Source organism: Drosophila nasuta, chromosome X (genome assembly GCF_023558535.2).
Source record: "Drosophila nasuta strain 15112-1781.00 chromosome X, ASM2355853v1, whole genome shotgun sequence".
Classification (NCBI taxonomy): Eukaryota; Metazoa; Arthropoda; class Insecta; order Diptera; family Drosophilidae; genus Drosophila; species Drosophila nasuta.
Window position 1 is genome coordinate 19,234,757 of NC_083459.1, and position 25,326 is coordinate 19,260,082.

The 25,326-nt window shown below is 33.0% G+C and overlaps 1 protein-coding gene across 2 annotated transcripts in view; it reads left to right on the forward strand.

Annotated features, from left to right (window-relative positions):
* Positions 1-10,990: 10,990 nt before the first annotated feature.
* The window catches only part of LOC132797238 (uncharacterized), a 30,893-nt gene continuing 16,557 nt past the window's right edge, over positions 10,991-25,326 (forward strand). The window contains exon 1 of one of the 2 annotated variants that reach the window (XM_060808853.1): positions 10,991-11,715. The gene's annotated coding sequence lies outside the window, so the exon portion shown is untranslated. Of the gene's footprint in view, positions 11,716-20,325; positions 20,340-25,326 lie in introns of those variants that run through there. The other variant, XM_060808854.1, reaches the window with a different exon arrangement.

Sequence of the window (25,326 nt, forward strand, 5' to 3'; positions counted from 1 at the left end):
TGTATCCAATTTGTTTTATTCTTGAAATGGATTACTCAATAAGGATCATTATGCTAGTGATTATAAATTTCATCACTTTGAGGTATATTTAAAAGTTGTTCTGATAGAAAACGAATTTATAGTTGAAATTTGAAAAATTCTGAAATAAGGATTTCTACTCTTCTGCCAGAATTTGAATTTGTAGTAATCAATGATTGATGATGATGATAAAATTCTGTATTATTCAAAACTATATCAAAATTGTTATATAGGTGAAATGGATCACTCAATGAGGCTCATCATGATCATCATGAACTTATCACTTGAAATTTTGTTTCATGCAAAAGTATATTTTAAAGTTGTTCTGAGAGAAAACGAATGATGATGATAAAACTTATTATTTGAAATTCTTATGCTATGTCTACTAAAATTGTTCTATAATTGAAATGGATTACTTATCATGCAGTTGATCATGAAGCTGATCACTTGAAAGTATATTTCAAAGTTGTTCAGCTAGATTACTCAATGATGATCATTATGATGTTGAAGCAAAGATCTTTATTTTTCTGTCTTATGCTACAGAATTTTTGTTTAAATTGTTATGTACATAGTTCAAATGGATTACTCAATGAGGATCCTCGTGATCTTTATTTTTATACCCGCTACCCATAGGGTAGAAGGGTATTATAACTTTGTGCCGGCAGGAAATGTATGTAACAGGTAGAAGGAGGCATCTCCGACCCTATAAAGTATATATATTCTTGATCAGCGTCAACAGCCGAGACGATATAGCCATGTCCGTCTGTCCGTCCGTCCGTCTGTCCGTCCGTCCGTCTGTCCGTCTGTCCGTCTGTCCGTATGAACACCTAGATCTCAGAGACTATAAGAGATAGAGCTATAATTTTTTTCGACAGCATTTATTATGTTTGCACGCAGATCAAGTTTGTTTCAAATTTTTGCCACGCCCACTTCCGCCCCTGCAAATCAAAAAAATCGAATAACAAGCGTAATTTTAAAGCTAGAGTTACGAATTTTGATATATACAGTAATAACTATAGTAGTTATGATCCCTGAAAATTTGGTTGCGATCAAATAGAAATTGTCGAAGTTATTAAAGAAATACTTTTGTATGGGCAAAAGCGCCTTCTTACTAGGGGTCTGAGTTGCTTTGGCTGACAATCTGGTATATTGTGCCGTCTATGGTATATTTTGAATGCGGTACTATATCGATATACCACATATAGTATTTGGTATATTTTTAGTATTTTTGCAGTATATTTGGTATATTTTGAGAATAATACCGCAAAATATATTGTTTTTATTCAAAATGGGTAGCGGGTATTTCACAGTCGAGCACACTCGACTGTAGCTTTCTTACTTGTTCTGTTTTACGCTAATGTATATTTTAAAGTTGGATTACATGGATTACTCAATGAGGATCGTCATGATGATCATCATGCAGCTCATCACTTTGAAATTCTGTTATATGCAAAAGTATATTTAAGAGTCGTTCTGCTAGAAAAGGAATTGATCATGATGACTCTTGGTTTTTTTCCGAAATATAGATCTTTATTATTCTGTCTTATGCAAAAGTATCTTTAAAAGTTCTATAGTTTAAATGGATTGCACAATGAGGATCATCTTGATGATCATCATGCAGCTCATCACATTGAAATTGTGTTTTATGCAAAAGTATATATAAAAGTTATTCTGCTAGTTCAAATTGATCACTCAATGATAATGATCATGATGATTCGTCGATGCTTTCCGGAATAAAGATCTCAATTCTTTTGTCTTATGCAAAAGTATATATTCAAGTTGTTCTGCTAGAATACGGATTACTCAACGTTAATCATGATCAACATGATCAATGATGATGAAGCCAAGTGAAAGTGCTGTCAACGACCGTCGTCGCAGCCCAGACCCAATTTGGGAACTGTGGGAGTTGGAGACACTCGTCGAGACGCAGTCAGAATGAGTGAGAGACGCAGCCGGTTTTTGTTTTATTTCTGTATTTCGTTTGAACGTTTTCACTTGTCAGCTGTACGATACGATTTTGATATGAGAGACAGAGACTATACTATATACATAGCATGCATTAACCTCGATCCACATTCGATTGCAAATTTTCAATTCGTGTTTGGCATTCGTTTCTGTTTCTGTATTCTAAAATTGCGTATGCAAGGCATGCACGGAGCAACAACAACAACAACGACAACAACAACATCAACATCACCCACTATCTGTGTTGTGGCCCTCAGACTACACTCACTTGTCTACGAATATGAATACGATTGTGACTGCGACTGTGAATGGGAGTAAGGCGAGTAATGAACTGCAACAGCGCTGATGGCGCGGCAAAGATAACTTAGTACTTAGCTGCAATTACGAGTACAACAAGTCTTGACTCGACGACTCTGCGTACCTCATGATAATCGTAGAGCAAAACACTCATGCATACCCAAACACCCGTACATGACTAACTTGGAGGCACTTTCAATTTGTCGTCGGCTAGACTAAAAGTTAACACGCTCAGTTTATTATTATGGCATTAAGGCCATAAGCAGAGTAGCTAAGTAATTCGATGGAAGCATCTCCTTGACAATTTTATTTACAAAATGGGAAAAGTAAATATAATAATATAACTGAAATAATATTTAAAAAATATAAAATAAATGCTAATGAATATAAATATGCAGCAAAATAGAAGAATAAATAGAATTGTATAACTGAAATTATATTTATAAAATAGGAATATAAATATAAACAAATATGAATATGATATAAAATAGAATAATAAATAAAACAATTAGCTGAAATTATATTTATAAAATAATTAAACAAATATAAATGAATATAAATATACCAATTTGAACTCAATATCACAAAAAAAACAAACAGTAAAATAAATATAAAACAAAATAAAAAATTTTGAAAAATTCGGAAATAAAAGTAAAATATAAAAAGCACAATAAATTAGAAACTAATTCTATGCAACTCAAATTATAAATTTACAAAAAAATTAAAATAAAAGTAAGATATAAAAACAAATTAAAAAAATAAAAATTTGAAAATGTCAATATAAATGAAAATTGAGAAATAAATTAAATTAATTAAATATAAAAACAAGTAGCCAGATAAATAAAGAAAACAAATGCAGATTTAGTTAGTTTTTTTTATCAGTGTTCTACGAAATCATTTGAATTGATAAGTTAAATTCATTCTTTCGCTCTTAATTTGATAAAAAAAAAATCCGCAAGCTGAATTGACATTATTATTTTGAAGCTATGGCTAATTTATAGTTCAAGTTTAATATTACATTTATTTTGCAAATTCTTTAAATTTCTTCTATCTTTTTTGACAACTCTTTTAATAAATTTTGAACTCAACTCACTTTCTATTAGCATAGTTCTGTGTTGTGTTTGCTTTAGTGATGATCTACTGTGTGCAAAGCTTGCAACATTTGCTTGGGCTTGGACACTCAGCAAGTTCGTTGCCTAAGTCTTTTGTATTGCTCGATGCTGCAGAACGCAGTTTAGACGCTCTTGCTCTCGTTTTCCGTTTCTTACTGTTTCTCTTGTTGTTGTTGTTGATGTTGTTGGTGATTTTCATTTGCATCAGCAATTTTCATTTTTGGTGCGCACCTTTAACAACTGTAATTAGCATTTTTTCCTAAGTTGGCCGCATATGGAAAAAGTTTCCACTCAATTTAGTTTTTTAGTTTTGCTTAATTTTGCCCGCGCGCCAAGTGAAAAGAAAGAAAGAGACGCAGTTCAGCTGTAACAAGAGTAGAAGTGTGCCCATCACACACACACACACACACACACACACACACACACACACACACACACACACACACACACACACACACACACACACACACACAGACACGTGTATGTAAATGTGTGTTATATGGATATGCATTAGCTGTGCGCTGTTTGGCATTTGGTTGCTTTTGCTTTTGCTTTTGGGTGCGGGTGTTTGTTGTGTTTGTTGTGATGTGTTGTGCCCGAAAGTTTCGCCATGGGGAAAGTTCTAGCTTTAAGCTATTCGAGACTTTGCCAATTTATGCAAATGCGCGAACAGCATATCAACAACACAACCCACACACACACTCACATGCATATTCACACCATGTGGTAATACAAGTATATAGATTTCGTTTCGAAAAGAGAGCTGAATATTTGCCTTTGAAATCATCTAATAATAGAAATGCCTGAATCCCAATTAGCAATCCAATATGTTCACGATCGAAATGATGCTTCTCACTACAATAAGATCAACAGCTAAATATTCCATATTTGTGTTAAATCGCTTATTGTTTAATTATTATAATATAATACTAAAGATACCTTTTGGCATATAATTCAGTTATTAGTGTTATTCAATGATGTCTTTCGCTTGTTTGTAATCATTTTTTGCATGTTAGAAAGCTCTCCTAAAAATGTTTCGTAAATCGCTTTTATTTTATATATTTTTACTTATTAGGTCAATTTAATTTGCTTGCTCGTATTTTGAATTTATTTCAAGATCTATTTGAAGGAATTATATGTGAAATTAAATGCTAAATAAATTTTATTGATTGTATTTTATAGTTTTTTTTTTTTTACTTATTTCTTAGCTGTTTTGCTTAACTTTATTTCTGTTAATTACAATTTTAACGTATTTACTTATCTTATTTTTAATTTGGTAGTTTTTCTGCTATTCAATACTTATTAAGACTCTTAAATATTTATTTATTTAAAAAGGTTACACATAATTATAATTGATCCTAACGTTTATGGCTTATCTTTCTCTTTTAAGGGCAGCGAATAAATCGCGAGGGCAGCGAATAAATCTTTCTCTTATTATTTTTATTTAATTTTATTCTTTATTTGTACTTAATTATTTCTTTTAACTTTTACCTTAAAATAGATTTTTAATAATTAATCTGAAATTATTTATATTAAATTTTATTTTTTTTTTGTTGCACTCATTTTGTGCATTTAATTTGCTTGATTTTTTTTTTTTTTTGATTGCATTAGTTTCACGATTATTTGATTTTGAAAATTAAATTTCGTTTGCAACTCTGCTTAAATTTTTGTTCAGAAAGTGATTATATGTATTTTGTATTCCTTTCTTTCCAAATGTTTGTTATGGCATACTTTTAATATTTATTTGCAGTTTCTTTCTTTTTCTGGGTTCTTTTTATGCATTTATGTCATGTTCTAATTAAAATTTTAGCTGCTTCACTTAAGTTTCTCTCTACAATTTCTTCATTATAAAAACTTCGTGAACTTCTCTTTCTTCTGTCTGAAAATTGAATATTAAAAATCTCCTTGCTTTATTATGTTTGAAGCGAACATTTGAACAGCCACAATACGAGTATGCATTGATTACTTGAAATCATCAGCCTGATCTCTCCTTCAATAAGTCCAATGGCAATGGCATAATATGGAGTGCAATATTTGAACATAAACAGCGCAAATAACTATTTGCCAGCAGTTGTTATAGACATTCAATACATGCCATGAATATCAGACAATCAGAGTTTTTGGCCAATTCGATTTGCATAATAGAAAATCATAGAAAAATCTGTTAACATCTTGTGTTGTGTTGATGGCAGAAATTACAACAAAACAAAAGTCCGAAACCAAAAAAAAAAAATAAAATTGAAATTGAATTTCAGCTCGAATTCGACATCGACAACAAGTCGACAACAGTTGTTGTTGTTTTTTTTGTTGTTGTTGTTGTTGTTGACCAGCTGCCTTCAGTTGGCAGCTTCACTTTCTTTTTCACTCGAAAATTTGACTGAAAAATCGATGAGTGCTGATAGCAGTAGTTTTTGTTGTTGTTGTTGTTACGATTGCTTGGCTGTTGTTATGGATGCTATGCATATTTAATAGATTCCATTGTTGTTGTTGTTGTTGTTAGCTCAGCACCCGCGCCACGCTGTGGGAAAGCAGCTCAAGTGGTCAAGCTCTTGATGATTGCCCTCAACGAAAGAGAGAGTGAGTGAGAGCAAAGAGCGAGAGCGATAGTCAGAGAGAGAGAGAAGAGCTTTACAATTGACATATTGCAGCTGCTGTGGCTGCTCGTATCCTGTTTTCCAATTTTCGCAAACAAGCTCGATATGTGGTCGGCACATAATTACTTCTGCCGGACAATTGGCAAGCGGTTAAGTTCATTAATCATCACAAAACTGACCAGTCGGGTTTCGCTTCTCTAGCTGTCCGTCTGTCTGTCTGTCTGTCTCTCGTTGTCAATTGCACGCTAATTACGCACAAGAAGAAGGCGCTATGCGGACATGGCAAATTGCGCATACGCGCCGTGTGCCGTGTGCCACGCCAACTTGTCTTCGCTCTCTCTCTCTCTGTCTCTTACTCTATCTGTCTCTCTGCTTTGTTGCGTCTTTCGTACATTTCTCCCAAAAGTCTCATGCTAAATAAACAGCGTCGTCGTCTACCTGTTGTGCGAGCGAGTTCAATTTATGAAAGAATCCAATGAAGAGTGAAAGCAGTCAAACGTAGCCGGTAAAAAGTGTAAGTTTGCTGCCGGTTTAACATTCGTTCGTTCGTTTCTTCGTTCGTTTTGCTGGCGAAAGATCATTGGCATATTTACATGGATTACCAACGCTTTGTCTCTTTTTCTTTCTCTCTCTCTCTCTCTTGCTGTCTGCGTCACTTTGGCATTTTTGAGGCTTGGCTGCAACGAATTGCCAGGCGATTAATCAACATCAACTGAACTTGGCACTTGCCACTTACTGGCGCACTCATGATATCATAGCCATACATAGTTATCAACAGCAACCAGCAGCAGCAACCAGCAGCAGCAACCTTTAAACAAAATCTCATTTACTCGCATTTGTTGTTAGCTCACTTTATTTTTTTCTTCTTTTCAATCTTTTGTGCGATTTGATTTACTGTTAGAATTTAGTGGCAAATTTCAATGTGAATGATATAATCAAGAATGAATTAGCTCTTGAGTTAGATGTAATACTAAAAGTTGACTTTCGAGTTTGGTGAAAAGCTTTCACAACTTAAACATAATAGAAATCATTAAGCGATTTCTTAACGCTATCTTCTCAGCTTATGCAATTATTTGCTTTTAACGCTACTATATTATATGAATTACTTTAAACTTCAATTCGTATAATTCAAATAATAATTCAATTCAAAATTCTTTTCTAATTCAATTTATTATAAGTATATTATATAATAACTTTTTAATTTAAAGTTTATTTAAAAATTAATATATAATATTTTTACTTTGAAATTCTTATTAATTGTTGTAATATTATAATTAAGTTAACACATTTTTATCTAGTAAATTACCACACTTCTTTGTGAGTTATTGTTAACAATAATTGTTAAAGATAGCAGTTTAATGTTGCTCATGGTAAAATATTCATTTCATTCTTAGAGTTGAACAAGCTTTATATTATTTTTCATTATTTTCGCTTCATTTTATTTAATTTACATAGAATTTACTTATTATCTTTAGATAGATAGATTGTAAATAAATAAAGAATATATATAAAAAAAAATTTAATTTAATTTCCATTAATTTCATTTTATTTATTATTTATTCTATTTAAACTAAATATGTATAAAAATTATATACTTGTATGTTATACAAAGTTGAACATTATTAAATACACAACAACAACAATAAATTTCTGAATACTTTACTTTACTAAGACCATTTAAGATCGTTGCTAATTAATCTGTTAAAGCTTAAAGCACATATCTGCATTAAAATTTGTTTCAAATTAATTCAACTTCATAAATATGCATTGAAAACCCGAAATGACGTTCTACAAATATTTTTAAAGTAAACTAAAGTAAAGTAAAGTAAAGTAAAATGATTGCAGCTGATTTGGCGTTGTTATAAGTTAAAGCATTGTTTGGGTTGCTTAACTCGCTTGAATATTCATTGCTTTTGTTTTTTGTTTTTTTTTTTGGTGTGTGTGCGAGCATTTATTATTATTAATTGGTTGTTGGCTATCGTGTAAGTTGCAGCAGCTTGTTGCAACGACGACGGCGACGGCGACAGAAATGTGCAATTTCAATGCATCGATTTGATTATTTATTCTGCTTATCATGCTGCGGCCTTTCGCAATGCGGCAGGCACAAAAAAAATTTATATATATGTGTGAGCGTCAAAAACGAAAGACTTAAGACACAAACTTGTCGCTTGCAATCGTTGCAGCAGCTTACATAAATAACCCAAGCTCACTCGCTTAGGATAAGCAGGCAAACAGTAAAGAAACAACAACAACAACAACAACAAATAAACAAAAACCAGTCGTGTTGGCCACTTGTTGCCGTCTGGCCAGGAGGAGGGTTTTTTTTTGTTTAGTTTTTAAAACACTTGCTATTTTTTTGTTGTTGTTGTTTGCTGCACTTGCGTAAATTTCCACTTTCGATGCAGCTTGTCCAGCATTCTTCCCAGTTGCGAAATATATTTGTGCATACAAATATTTTATATTCATTTTTTTGAGGCTGACGACGCGTGCCACACATTGTTGCAAGCTGTCTGTATTGTGTTGTGTCTGTGTGTGTGTGTGTGCTTTCACATAACCCACACACTAATGAAGTTGAACGCGCTCTACTTAAGGTGCCGCTGGCTGCCCACAGCTGGTTACATTCGTAGTACTCGCATTTAATTACTCAATTTTCAGTCGAAATGGTTTATAATAAGGGGAAGATAGTTTTCTTCAGCTTTGTTTATGAGGCTTGAAAATTCCGTTTAACGTTTCGCGCATTGCAACAGTTACTATCATCGTCTACTAAATGATGAATGAATAGTATAACGAACTCTGACCTGCATAATTCTTATATAATCCAACTGACAACTAACAACTGACGCCATCAAGTTCACCTCAAATGTAGCGAAACAGACACAACCAGAACACTCGGAACAATCACATCTCAAATTCAATTAACATAAAGTCAAACATTACAACAAGAAAACAAGCAAAACGCGATTTAAGCTAAACTTAAACGGGTTTCAGTTTCGCACTGAAAATACTTTCAATTTGCTGTACACAAAACGTGAAGTGGAACCCAAAAAAAAAAAATTAAAGCAAATATCATCAAACATGAGAAATATATTCTGATCAGACTCGCTATAAAATGTATGACAACAAATGGTCAAAGTTATTATCAAAAATAATATATATGTATGTGTATAAATGTTTGTTCAATTAATTAACATAATCGTAATATATTTCTGATATGTTGTATCCAAAAATTTCACACTTTACTTCTTTAATATCTAAAATTAAATTTTTTACTTTAAAGATTATTATATTTTTTTTCTGGATTTTAAAAATCCATTTTATGCACTATTTAATATTTTTGTATTTTTTATATGATTTTATATTGTATTATAAAAAGTTTTGAATCTCTTTCTTTTTCGTCTGCGATGATGATAATCATAATAAATTTAAGTTTTCAAAATGTTTTCTCTTAAACAGCATTCATTATGTTGTTGTTGCATTTCATCACATCGCTGCGAGAGAGAAAATTACAAAAACAATTTAAATGGTTTTAAGGGAACGCCCCCTAATTGTTTATTACACACAACTCTTTTTATACCCGCTACCCATAGGGTAGAAGGGTATTATAACTTTGTGCCGGCAGGAAATGTATGTAACAGATAGAAGGAGGCATCTCCGACCCTATAAAGTATATATATTATTGATCAGCGTCAACAGCCGAGACGATATAGCCATGTCCGTCTGTCCGTCTGTGTGTCTGTCCGTCTGTCCGTCCGTCCGTATGAAACACTGGATCTCAGAGACTATAAGAGATAGAGCTATAATTTTTTTTCGACAGCATTTCTTATGTTTGCACGCAAATCTAGTTTGTTTCAAATTTTTGCCACGCCCACTTCCGCCCCCGAAAATAAAAAAAAAACGAATAGCAGCCGTTATTTTAAAGCTAGAGCTGCGAATTTTGGTATATACAATAACAACTATAGTGGTTGTGATTTCTAAAAATTTTCTTGCGATTAGATAAAAATTGTGGAAGGTATTAAATAAATACTTTTGTATGGGCAAAAACGCCTTCTTACTGGGGGTCTGAGTTGCTTTATCCGACAATCTGGTATATTGTGCCGTCTACCAAATATACCGCTCGGTATATTTTTAGTATTTTTTAGTATTTTCGGTATAGTTTGAAAATGATAACGCAATATTTTGCCTTTATTAAAAATGGGTAGCGGGTATCTCACAGTCGAGCACACTCGACTGTAACTTTCTTACTTGTTCTTCTTCTATTACTCAATTGTTGTTGTGAATATAATTTAAAATATACATATGTGTGATATTAGACAGAATTTAAGAAGTGGAATAACTTGAATTCTGATTAAACATATAAAAAGATGCAAAGTCGAATATTTATTGAGATATTATTCCATTGATATCGCAGATGAGACCGACACACATCTGACATCTGACTGTAGACACAGACTCTCGACACTCTCTCGAGATATGGAGCTGTAGATAAACACACAAGGTGTGAGAAGAGTGCAAAGAGACTCGAAAAATAAATTTGAAGAAAACGAACGCATCGCACTTAAGCTTTCAATTGGTTTCACATTTCGTCTTAAGAATGTTTTGCTGACGTCACAGCTGCACAGCTGTGGATCACACACACAGCATGATTACGATTATGAAGACGAAGAAGAAGATGCGAGGCAAGGCGAGGCTAAAAAGTTCAATTCGAAAGCAGACGTCGCGACGTCGTCGTCGTCGTTGTTGTCTTCGATGCTGTTGCTGTTGCTGTGCGCATGCGCTGCACGCTCATTACCGTTTGTTGTCGGCACTTCTTTAAACGCAGATTTACGCGAACAGGTTGTAAAGTTAGCAGCAGCAGCAGCCGCAGCAGCCACAACAACAACAACAACGACAACGACAATGCCTTGGCATACCAAAGCACAAGCACAAAGCTTAAAGCGCAGCTTTGGCAGCGACGTCGAACGAACCGACAAAAAAAAATAGTTACGTTCGCGCAGTCGCAGTCGCCGTCTCAGCTCAGTCAGTGACGAACGCGCTAAGCGAACGCAACGCAAAACGCAAAGCGAAAACCAAAGCGAGCCAACAGCGGCAAACAACAACAACAATACAGATAACGACTAAAAGGAAGAGCGAACCGAAACGAAACGAACAAGTGTCGTGTGCTTTGGCAGTCAGTGCAGCTAAAACTTTGCGGTTTAACGGTAGTGTGTGTGTGTGTGTGTGTGAGTGTGAGCTTCTCTCTCCTTCTCACTCCCCAGCTTCAGCTGCGTTTTCGTTTATCTTCGCTTTTTTTTTTCTTGATTTTTTGACTGTTCGCGTTTCATTGATCACACCACGCAGCATCTGCGCATGTATTAGTGTGAGTGTGTCGCTCTGTGTGTGAGATTACTCGTACTTATTATTATTAGTTTTTTTTTCTGTATTTATTTTGGTTGATGTGCTTGTGTGTGTGTTGAAGTGAAATGGAATTTGTTGAATTTTAATTGCACGCAGCAGCAGCAACAGCTTCAAGAGCTGAGAGATCAACGGAGCAACAGTGAAACAGAAACAGAGACATTTCATTCAACTTGCTAATGAAAAAACAACAACAACAACAACAACAACAGCATCAACGAAGACCAAGTGAAAATTGCTGATAAATAACAATAACAACAACAACAAGAAGAAGAAAATCATCACCACCGGCAAATATAATTTCAACAAAGGAAAACCTCAGTTGCTCTTCAATTAACGTAAGTTGCGAAACAATTGAATTGAATAAATATCAAATAGTAAACCTTTAGCACTCCAATGGCTGCCAAACTGCGCAGCCGGCTTAAGTCGAAAGCTGTGAAAACACAAGTATTTTTTTTTTTTAAGATTAAACGACACACTTAAAACAAGTGTAGAATTTAACTCATTTTACACAGATCTTAAACGTTCTTAAGTGACGGCATACTTAGAAAACTAGTGCAGACAAACGTTCGTTTAATAAAATGAAAATAAATTCTCAAGTTAAGATAACAAAAATGCTTCATCTTGATGGGGGGGAAAAGTGAGTTGACAATGTCATTAGATATTTTTTATGACAACAAATGGAAGTTTCTTTTTTTTCGAGAGCATAATTGTTTATTTAAGTATACAAGCAACAAATTATTTAGTTCAATTATTAAGGTTTTTTTTTCTTCAAGATTTCCTATCAATATAATTGTTTCCTCAAATATTTATGAACTGGGTCAGTTGCAAGGTAAAATTATTTATGTTTTAGGTCAGTTTACTGATTTCTTAATTAAATGTAAATATTATATATATTATTTAATTGCTTAAAGATTCTTTGATAATCAATTTTGGATATTTCGCAAACTAAACTTCTATGCTTTATGCTTTGAGATGGTTGTGAAATCAGCATTCAACATTCTTTAATAAAAAACGTGATTTTAAGCATCAAAGCTCGATGATCTTGAAGGCAACTTAAATCTTTGGGGCAAAAAAACATAAAAAAAACCATAAACCAATGCGATTAGTTATATCAGTTACTGAGAGCCACTGTTATTGAGATTTCAACTGTCTGACTCAAACAAAAGGGAAGGGCAAATGGTTCTTCAACGCTCTGCTTATATCGATACTAATGCATGTCTGTATTTGTGTCGATGTCGATCAATAACGATCATCGATCATTTAGTTGTACTTCAAGTTCCAGTTTCTTTCTGCTCTCAGCTTTAAACGCGACTGTTTGTCTGCCACTTGTCTGGTGTACACTGCAATGTTTTACAGTCTCGTTTTAAGACTCTAGCTTTTTTTTCTTTCAATCTCAATCTAAGTCCAAGTCGATGGACTTGGGCTGTGGCTGTTGCTGTGACTGTTGCTGTGGTTGGGCTGGGCACACACCAAAATTTAGGCCAACAACGACGAAACAGACAAACTTCCAAGCTGGCCACTAAACGAGCGAATAACAACCCAAAAACATAACCAACAAAAAGTCTCACAAACTCTAAAGAAACACAACAACAACAACAACGACAACAACAACAAAAACCAGTGCAGTTTCTTTCAAAAGTCATGTCAATTTTTTTGGTACTGTTTTTTTTGGCCATAAAGCACAACAATTATTAGAGTAGTACATTGTTGTATAGCAACAAAAACAATTTCGAGCACATGCCACATAAAGTAAGTTGTTTAGAGTTTCAGATTGTAAGCTACCAAAAAAAAAAAAAAATGGAAAGTACTCGTATTTATGAACAATTGCTTTAATAACAATACTTTTCAGTTTTAGCCTTGCACCGATCTGAATAACTTTATCTTTGACTTCTACGATAACAAATTCCTGCTCGTGAGATATGCCAAATTAGCTTTAATTGCGCTTTAGCGGAAACAAGCTAAACTGATAAGCAGCTCAATTTATACTTTCCCAATTTCGAGTTGTTCACTTTGGTCAACGAAAATGTTACAAATGAAAATGTGTTCTAAATAAAATATTAAAAGTATTGTTATTTAGTTTAGTTTAGTTATTTCTGTCTACATTAAAATACAACGAGCGCGAAAGTAAAAATATAGTCTTTAAATAAAACAAGGAAATGTGTGGACATTATTATTATTTAGTTTATAACTTTTCAAATATTAAATTGTCTTATATTTTTGTGTCTACATTAAACACAAATGGAGAATGAAAAAGGAAAAATTTTTTGAATAGAAGAAATTGATTCAAATCCAAATAGCAATAGAATATATAAAGCAAAAATATAGAAATATTACAAAAAAAATGTGTAATATTTTAAAATTGTTATTTAGTTTTTTTGCTCAAATTTCAAACATCAATATCATAAAACATTCTACAATTTGCGATAAAAATTTCAATGAAGAATGGAAATATTTTCTGAATAAATTTTATAGGTCATTAGACATTTTTTCTATTATTTTATATATTTTTTATTTTCAAGCATCAAGTTGTGTCAACACTCTTTAAGTATTCTGTCTAAGTGACAAACATATAAAGCACAAAAAAAAGAGATTTTCCAAAAGTAATTATTAAACAGTATTATTTAAATTTGAAAACATCAAAATCATTCGTAAATTTTGCGTCTATATTTAATATTCCAATGAAAACACAAAAATTTCTTCAAAATAGTAAATTGTGTAAGTTACAAAAAAGGAAAGAAATAATAAAATTTACTTCTTTTTTTTTAAATTCAAATTTACAAAACATCTTTAAATTTGAAAATTCATTAGCTTGATGGCCTTAGTTGAATGGTATTCGTTATTTCAATAAACTAACTAATAATAATGTTAAATTAGAATTAAGGTAAAATAGGTATAAAATTCGAAAATAATTATTCGTACATAATATGTAATAACAAGTCTATTAAAATTGAAATTCATCATTGAATATTCACTATTAATAGCAATAGTATTTTAACAAGCATAATAATTTGATGAGATTTCCTTCAAGTCGCCTCTTATTGATCCCATTGAAAATTGCCAGCCTAATAGGATTTATTTTCAACGTATTTTCAAAGTCATCAATTGTCAATTGTCGATTGTTGATTGTTGATTGGCTTTCTTGCCTATTTTTTCTTTCTGCAATTTATTGTCGCCCTTGTTGTTGTTGTTTGGCTTCAACAACAACACAACAAAAAAAAGTGCATAAATTTGATTCCCCAATTACCCAGAAATTACATAATTCACGTGTTTTTGTCTGCGTATGAGAGACTCTCGCACTTATTATCAAAAGCAATTTCATATTTTTTTTCGTGTTTTCGTTTTTGAATTTTTGATTTTTTGATTTTTTTTTCTCTGCTGTATTTATTAGGTCTGTGTTAATGGACAGGAAATGCTGCAGAAATTGCATGCAGCGAAAGTTTTTCCTTGAAGTGCGCAATAATAAATACAAAAAACAAAAATGCGAAGAAGAAAAACTAGAAAAGCAAAGGAAAATCGAGACATACGCGGAACAAATCGTTGAACTGCCCACTGGGCAAAATTGAAAGTGAAAGGGGCAACAGCAAGGGGCGGTGTAAGGGAGGTGTAAGGTGCACAAAATATAACTGACAAGTGCAGGCCAATTTAATGATATGCAGTCAACGCCAGAAGGAGGAGAAGAAGGAGGAGGCAGTTGCCTCCATTTGGTCAGACCGCTAAAAATTGAGATTGCTGTTTACCAGTTTTCTCAGTGCGTTGCACTCAACTCAACTTAAATCAACTCAACTCGAGTCGAGTCGACTTGATTTTCATTTTCATCGTGCGTGTGTGTGGCAGCTGCAACTGCCACAGTTGAAGCAGCTTCAACTCCATTTTCTATGGCAATTAAATTGTATTAAGTCATTGCAAATGTTAATTTCATTCAACCGCCGGCGACGACCTTGCCTCGCCTTTAATTGTAATTGTTCACAGATCTAAAAAGAAAAACAAAAAACAACAACAAGTTAGAAAGCTGCGTGTCGAGTGTGCTCGACTGTGAGATACCTGCTACACATTGTGAATATAAGCAAAAAAGTGTGGTATTAATTTTAAAATATATACCAATTTCATATACCACAAAAATACTGAAAATATACCCTGCTATATATGGTATATTGACAGTGTGGTATTAATTTTAAAATATACACCAATTTCATATACCACAAAAATACTAAAAATATACCAATAGCTATATTTGGTATATTGATATAATGCTAAGGAAACTTAAGAATTGGCACACATTAATCAATAACAATATGCATACATATAAATAATGTTTAACATTATTTTTGTAATTGTATTTTTGATTAAAAAAAAACAGATTAAAAATATACCAGATTGTAGTATGTAGGCGTTTTTACCTATAACTTAAATAACTTCTACAACTTTTATCTGATTGCAACCAAATTCTCAGGAATTTTAAATACTATAGTTATTATTGTATGTATCAAAAATCTTAGCTCTAGGTACAAAATTGCGCTTGTTATTCGTGTTTTATCGATTTGCGGGTGCAAAAGTAGGCGTGGCAAAAATTTTAAACAAACTTGATCTGTGTGCAAACATAAAAAGTGCTGTCGAAAAAGAAATATAACTTTATCTCGTATAGTTTCTGAGATCTAAGTGTTTATACAGACGGACAGACAGACAGACAGACGTTTTTATATCGTCTCGATTGTTGATGCTGATTAAGAATTTCTTCCTTCTGTCTGGCACAAAGTTATAATACCCTTCTACCCTTTGAGTAGCGGGTATAAAAACAAAAAAGACTCTGCGAATAGTGAGTGTGAATAGTGAGTGCGAATTGCGAGTACTCGTTTGAATGCGTGCAATGATTGTTGTTTAACCAGATAATTCAGGCGCGGCTATAATCTAAATATAGTATGCACAACAAATTCAAATTCAAATCGAGTTAGTGTCGCAGCACAGTTTGAGAGTCACTGACAGCAAAACTGAGCCACACACAATTTGCGATAAATTGCATAATTCCATTCGAAGTCAACTAACTCTCTCTCTCTATCTCTTTCTCTCTCTCTCTCTATCTCTTTCTCTATCTCTGTTTCAAATCCCAAGTCAATGTAATGCAAAGTCTCTGTTAATTAATTACTCACGTACCAGCATTCCATCAAAGCAAGTTCAAACGTTTATTTCGAGTGCTGACAATTAATCAATTTACTGATTGCATTTTAATAACATAATTTATTGTGCATACTTATTATATAACTGGTTGGGTTCGCTTGTTGCGTGGGTCGTTAATACATTAAACAAAATATACATTAAATAAAGCCCTGCAGCAAAAAAAAGTGGAATTTTTCATTTCATCAACAAAATATATATTTTTAATTTGTGCAGCGAATTAATTATTTAATTGCTTACAACATTTTAAAGAGGAATTTTCCATTTGAAGTTTTTGCTCAGCTTTAAATTTAAATAGCAAAATATAGTCAAAATGATCTGCAGAAAATATTTGAAGAAGAATATATTTTTAATTTTTTCAGCTGTTTAGTTTTTTTTTGTTATCCGAAAATGTATAAGAGGAATTTTTTATTTGAATTATTTTCTAAGCTTTATTCAAATGCTCATTAAGTTTCATTAACACAATAAATTCTTTTGATTAAATGGGAAATTTTTCATCTCATTTAGTAACAAAATATATTTAAAAGAAAACTACAATAAATCAATCATTTTATTGTACAAAAACTTTAGAAGCTTCATTGTATTCCATGAACAAAATACATTTTATACACATATTTATAAGAGGAAACTTTTATTTTAATCATTTTGTATGCCTTAAAAACCTTTTCTTTTTAATTTAATTTCATCAGCAAGCTATATTAAAAAAGAAACACTGCAATGAATTAATTTTTGTGTAAAATTTTAAAAGAGAATTTTGCATTTTACTTCATTAGCAAAATACATTTTATAAGCTCTGCAGCAAATTAATTCTTTTGAGAAGAGAAAAACTTTGCATTTCACTTATTTAAAGCTTTAAGAAAGGGGTAATTTAATTTCACATTAATAACAAAATATATTTAAAAATCAATGCAGTAGATTAGTTTATTTATTATATAAATATTTAAAAGAGAAGAATTGTTCATTTGAATTATTTGTAGAGCTTTGCAAAAATAATGATTGATTCACATTATTTTTGCTGTTCTATATTTTTCTATATTCACATCGAATAAAAGCAATGCTTAATCCTTTTTATAGAATACCTGCTGTATTTTGATTGATTATCGCGTTAATGCGCTGATCCTATTGCCGATCTATATGGGTGCATTATCTCCAATTACGATGGCAATCAATAACAGCGACAGCAACAAGTTTTGTTCGGTTTGTTGTTGTCGCTGTTGTTGTTGTTGTTGTTGCCCCCTCTCAAAGTTGTTGTTAATTGTTGAGTGGAACATGCGTTGATTTATAAAACCGTCTCGAATTATTAAGTGCAACAAATTAAGGCAGAAACCATTTGAGAGTTCGAGTTTGAGTTCGAGTGTCTGACACTTTGTGTTTATATAATCGCAGTAAATAATTGTCATTGGCTACGCCTTAAAGATAACAAAAATCCCCAAGCTAAACAGACAAAAAAAGGAAAAGAAACAACAACATGTTGACCAGATACCACAAAGTGTGTCGTTGCCATTGGCCAAAATTAACAGCCACATACTAAATTCCTAAAGAAAACACATCAAAAACAACAACAACAACAACGATGACAACGTCGACAAATTGGAAATAAAATACAAAAAAAAATCTGTGCCCAAAAAACAGACGCACGTTTTCAATTGAAGGCTGCTGCTGGGGCAGCGCTTAACCCATTGTTGCCGCAACAAAAAATTGCTGAACAGCTGTGACATAATTGACAACAGCAACAACAGCAATTACAATACAGCAACGACAACCAGAAATCCAAAAATCTACCAACAACAAAAAAGAAAAACAACGCAGACAATGCAAATTGTCAGCGACTGCATTTTGGGACTTAAATGTTTTGACATTTCAACTTCTAGCAACAGCGGCAAACGCACGTGTGTGTGAGTGTGTGTGTGTGTGTGTTTGTGTGGAGCACATATGCGAGTGTGTGTGTGTGTGTTAGCCTCTTGTCAGTCAGTCAACTTCATCAGCAATTCATTTGTCTGCATGAAATTAACATTCAAGCGAAGCGAACGCGACCAGTTTCAAGCTCTTCAGATTCCACAAAAGCGCTGACAATGGGGGTGCAGCAACAACAACAGCAACAACAACAACTTCGACAACAACAACAGCAACTTAAAGAACAACAATAACAGTAAAACTGTTAGAACCTGCCATGCAAATAGTAAATCAAATAAACAGCATTGCAATTAATTGCAAGGGCCAAGCGAAACGAATGACTTAGACAACGAACTTGACAAACTCGATTGCCAATTGGAATTTAGTGTTCGCTCGCTGTTCTTATTGGCAAACAGAGCGAGCGCCAACAACAGCAAGAACAACAAATTACCGTCTGCAGTTAGTGGACAATTTGTGCAGTCAGTTAGTTGACAGTTAACTGGCTTGACACGCCCTCCGCCTACGCATTCCTCAGCTTGTGATGCAGTTGCAGTTGGCTGGTGATGCAACCAACGAATGCAACTCAAGTGTTGCTGTTGTAGTGTCACATTTCACAGTTATTTGTTTGTTGTTGTTGTTGTTGATGCTACACGTGCTTCTGATATTTTAATTTAACACAGTGGCTGTCACGGCAGGCGACGTTTTAATTACCCTCACAGCGTATGTGGCTTCAACTGCAACTGCAACTTCAACTGCATAATATACTTACATATTGGGAGTGCTGCTGTTGCCACAATTATAATGGCAACATTGCAAATGTTGTGGGTGCACATGCAGGAAATCAACTTGGCTGCAAGTCACACTCATTCATTCACTCACTCACTCACTCACTCACTCATTCACTCACTCATTCACTCATTCACTCTGCCAGTCTGCCAGTCTGTCACTCTATCAGTCTGTCAGTCAGTTAGCGCCTGGGAATTTTCACAAGCCTATTGACAAATTCTATGTTGTTAACAATATGCGCTATGCCACAACTCAAACAGCTGCCACAGCCACAGCCACAGCCACAGCCACATTATGCAACGCCAAGAGGATGCAGCTATCAAGTCAAAGCTGTTAACTTAATTTGTATTTAGAATTACTATGAACCCAATTAATATTTTTATTCACTTAGTATTGCTTTGAAATAAAATAGATTTTATGAAATTACTATTTATTTCTTCAACAAAGATTTCATTTATTTAACATTTTTATGTATATGGCTTATAAAGATTTCTTTTATTTTATATGACATACAATAAATAAATAAATATTTCATTAGTATATTTCTTTTAGTTATTTATGTTCATTATTTCGTTTTCTTTGGCATGAAACTCTTGAGCAACAAAAATATATTATAATAATAATTATAGTCATATAATTAATGATCTACTATTCAACTAAAAAGAATAAAACCAATGCGATTAGCTTCGCTCTGCACTGCAATAACTTAATCTTCGCTTGCCTTCATTTGATGGGAAGCTTTAATAATTAATTCAGAATACTCATAACAAGCATCAAGCATTTCGGCAATCTATTGTCTTTGCATGTACAATACAAAATAAACACATTAAAGATTAAAGCAAATGCCATGACCTCTGGTGTGATTTTTAAAGTATCAACACTTGTAGCACATTGATAAATTTAAGGCAATCAAATCTCATGTTGAAACTTGTTGTTTGAGAGTGTTTTTCGAAATGCATTTCAAATGAAAACTCATTAATTATTGCGCGATGAGTGAATGTAGAGTAGATGATTACATAACCAAAAGGAGTATAAATATAAATTGAGAACAGAAGGTTATGAGTATTTAAAATAAAAGAAGACGCAAGCAACTGAATTCAAATACAAACAAGTAAGAAAGCTGCATACGCAAACAGAAGTGAAACAGTGCAGTATTATTCCAAAAATATACCAAATTAATATAAAAAATATACGAAACTATACCGAAGTCTAAAATTTGTACATCTATATACTAATGCATGCAAAATATACCATAAAGTATATACCACAATAAAGAAAATATCGAAAATTTACTGAATTCTACAATTGATATATAAATTAAATCAAAATGGACCACAAAGTATATACCACATTAATATACCAAAAATAGAAAATATGCTGAAGACTACAATTAGTATATATAGTATAATATAAATGCGTTCAAAATAGACCACAAATATAATATACCACATAATTTTAAATATACTGAAAACAACAATTGGTATATTAATACACTTAAAATATACCATAAAGTTACAAAGTACACAAAATTAAAATATACCACACAATATAACAAACAAATATATACCAAAAAAATATAATTGGTATATCGTTATAATAACATATTTAATATATACCAAAACATATATACTGAAGACAACAATTGGAATATCGATATATTAATATAGTTAAAATATACCACAAAGTTACACAGTACACCAAATTAAAATGTGCCACACAACATAACAAAAAAATACATATATACCAAAAAATACAATTGGTATATCGTTATAAAAACATATTTAATATATACCAAGACATATATACTGAAGACAACAATTGGAATATCGATATACTAATGAATTCAAAATATACATACCATAAGTACCATAAAGTACTAAAAGCAGTTTTAAGAATAAGTGCATACAATAATATCATTGTAGTAAAGAAAACCTGTTTAATTTAATATATTCTTAAACTATTATTAAAGATTCACAAATTTAGCAAATCTTTCGCTATAAATTATCAGATGTTTGCATACTCTAATGAAGTTAACATAAAACTCTTTTATTTAACAATTTTCCCAAATTACCAAGCTTATTCATTTCTGATCCATTTGAAGCTGGTTTCTCTAATATACCTTAAAATAGCTCCAAGTTTTGTGCAATGCATAATTAGTTAATTAATCAGAGTGTCGACAATCTAATCTGCAATCAGAAGTGACACACAAAATGACAATTTATTTGATTGGAAGTCAGTCAGAGATCTCCATACTTGGAGCTGGGCATCAGTCTGTAGACACAGTTGGATGCAGTTGCGCAATGTTTGGCAACCAAAAATAACAACAACAGCAACAACAACAACAACTGTGCATTTAATTGCCAAGTTGTAGCGTGCAGCTGGCCAAACAGATTGTGGATGGATTATGCTAAAAGAGTGAAGGGTTAGGAGCAAGGAGGGAGGGGGGAGAGATGACTGTTGCGTGGGCTCAACTATATGCGGAGCTACACAATTTGCGACACTTGCATTTTGGTTGCTCTGCCCATTGATTCAATGCATAATTTAAGCCAACACACACACACAAACACACACACACACACACATGTGAGCTGTCAAAATTTGGGCAGCCAATTTACAATTTCAATTTCCATGCCCATTTATGTGTGAGCGAGGGCGGTCGGCAAGGGGGCGTGGCAGTTGCTAAATTCAAGCACAACACCAACACACAAACACACACACACGCACACTTGTACAATTAAACATGGCACAATTAGGCAGCGAGTTCGTTGCCTAAGTCTTTCGTTGCAAGTCGATCCACAGAAATATTATTATTTGTAGTAGTTTTCGAAAGTGTTTTTGCGGTTATTGCAGTTGCTATTTATATTTTAGTTTAGTGCTTTATTTATGTACTTTTTGTTGTTGTTGTTTTTGGTTTGGTTCCGCTGCAAAAGGCAGGCGCCAATCGATATATGAGGAAATCCTACGATTCGACTTGAAAATAGTTTTGTAAATTAATTGCAGCAAATTACGCGCAGAAATTCGATTTTTTCCTACAGCTGCTTTACACATACATATCTAGGTTTTTTTTTTGGCGTGCAGCGACAAGTGAAAGTGACGTCGACGCAGCAGCAACAGCAACAGCAACAGCAGCAGCCAAGCCACTTGGGTCCAGTTTTGCGGATGAAGCTGTTGACTTTGTTTGACTCTCGTTGCTGCCGCTGTTATTGTTATTGTTGTTGTTGTTGTTGTTTGTTTTGTTGTCGGGTCGCAATTTTACTTTCAGGAAAAACTCATCGACAACTTGCATTCAACATCGATGTGCCGCTTCTTCCCTCACCTCCCCTCCACTCTCTTCTCTGTCCATGTCAATTTCCATTTTGCTGCTGCGGTTTCCGTTTTCTTATCTGGCGGCTGCCCTTTCGTTGCGGCTGCTGCCGAAAAAAAAAGTGAAGCCACAAACAACACAATAACTAGAAAACTTTGTTAAACCTGTTGCTGCTTGCTGCTGCTTGGCATTTTTCCTTTTTGTTGCCTCAGATATTTTCATTTCTCATACCCTCGCATAAGCAATGCAAGCTCATGAATTTGACTCGCAATGAAAATCTGCATTGAATCATTTAAATTATTAATTGTAAAAACTGTTTTTTATTGTAGATATGAAAATTGCCTGACTTTTGTCTCTTATGTATTTAATGAGAAACTTTTAATACACAATAATTGCTTGAGTATTCAGAAGCAAGGAGTATCTTTCAGTCTGTCACTTGCATCTTTAATTTTCTTGGCGATTTATCGACATTTTGAATGCTGCATTTTTTCCAGCGGTTTTTGTGGTTTGTCTTTAGCCGCTTGGGCGGCTTTTAAGCGCAGCCACAGCCACCGCAATGAGCAACAACAACAGCAACAACAACAAATAACAACAACAACAAATAACAACAACGACAGCTGCTGTTCACAGTTTAGGCAGCGAGTGTGGGAAATGTGGCGGGGCACTCTCAAGCGACATGCCCCAAAATCAAAAGTGACAACAACTGTTTTGTCTATGCTAATTGACAACTTACACACACACATACACAAAGATAAAAGCACACACACTCGCATAAATACGTGAGTCGAGTCAATTACACCCAGTTGCTGTCAAGGCGACAATAACAACCAATAATAAGAGAACAGACATTGGAAAGTGTTTTTTCTGCTGTTGCTATTGCTGTTGCTGCTGCCATATGACAGTTAATTGTCAGCATAAACTCAACTGGGAAAAATACCAACTAAATGCCAGCCTAAACACTCAATGATATGACAAGCATTTTATTTATTCCATGCATGGGTTTTTTTGGGGTTTTAAACAGCCTTGAAAGGCACTATGAAAATAATATGGAGTTCTTTACTTAACTTGATTGCTAGACTGGAATATTGCCGATTCAGATAAAATAAACACATATATACATTTAATAAGAATTGTAATTGAATTTAAACTTGTTTACAAATTTGCTGTTTATATGACAAGCATTTTATTTATTACATGTATTTGTTTTTACTCGATGTTTTTTGGGGTTTTAAACAGCCTTGAAAGGCACTAAGAAAATAATATGGATTTCTTTACTTTACTTAATTGCTAGCCTTAGATAAAATAAACATGTGAATTTAATAAGAATTGTAATTGAATGTAAGCTCTTTTACAAATTTGTTGACTTTCCTCAAAAACCTAATTCAGGTTTCAGTTGATAATTATGTATATGACAAGCATTTTATTTATTGTATGCATTTAACAAGATTTTTTCGGGGTTTCGAATTTAACAGCCTTGAAAGGCGCTAAGAAAATAAAAGGTTCTTTACTTCACTTGATTGCCAGCTAGAAATATTCTCGCTTCAGATAAAATAAACATGTTAATTTCATAGGAATTGTAATTGAATTTAATCTTTTTTACAAATTTGCTGTTTATTGACTTTTATATGACAAGCATTTTATTTGTTACATGTATTTCAAAAGATTTTTTTAATAATAAAATAAACTTCAGTTGCTTTGTATCTAACTAGAAATATTCTTCTGCATTGAAGCAGATGGACTTAATATTAAATATATAAAGTTTCTTACAAGCTTATTAGCTTTTTTTTTCAAAACTTATCTCGTCTTTTGTCAGTAATATTCAATAAAAAAAACACTATAATTTATTTGCTTATGTTATGTGAAAATGTAATTTTAATTGAGAATCTTCTTTTAATTTTCTTCACTTATTTACATTACATTATGTATTTACACTTTACATTATCCTCACATATTTGATTCACAGATAGACCAAATCTCTATGCAAATCAAATTTAAAAAATAAATAAGCATTAACTTCTTAATTAAAGCAGGCATTTTGTATACAAGCTTATAGATAAATAAAATTGAAATTTAAGAATTACAACATAAGCTCCAAAATGCGCCTAAACAGCGCTAAATAATTTATTTAAAGAAATACATATGTATGTGTAGAAATCAATTATATTAAAGACTAAAAATAATGAAGTATAGCTAAACGTAAAATACTCCAATTGACTTAATTATAGCACAGTAAACACACAAGATTGGTGTTTTCTATGGCATTTTTGATTGTTCGACAGCAGGTGGCATATAAAACAAGCAGCATATGGCAGCCAGCAATGGCTGGTATGCAGCTTAGACTGGGGCACGGGGCAGCTCATGTGACCTCCCATGCTAAGCGGCAGCTTACTCCACTCCCCTCCCGCCTCTGCCAAACGCCGCCCCAACTCACATCATACGAGTGGCAACTGTCGCGTTTAATTCAGAGTCGTAGTTTCAGTTTCACTTGGCTTTTTATACCCTGTAAAAGTTACGATAAGGCAGCATCGATTTAATGTACATTTATGATTTTTTTGTGTGTTCTTTATATATACAGCTGTAAGCTTTGAAAAAGCAGTGCTTACAATCTTCACTTTTAAAATTGAAAAGTAATATTTTAAATACATTTTCCATACAAAATTTAGTTATGACAGCTTAATGTATTTATTTTGGAATAATTTCACAAATTTGTTCATTTTGAGTAGCTCAATTTCTTAGCAAATATGGATAATAACAAAAACAATAGAATGAATTATGATTTTCATTGAAATAGATT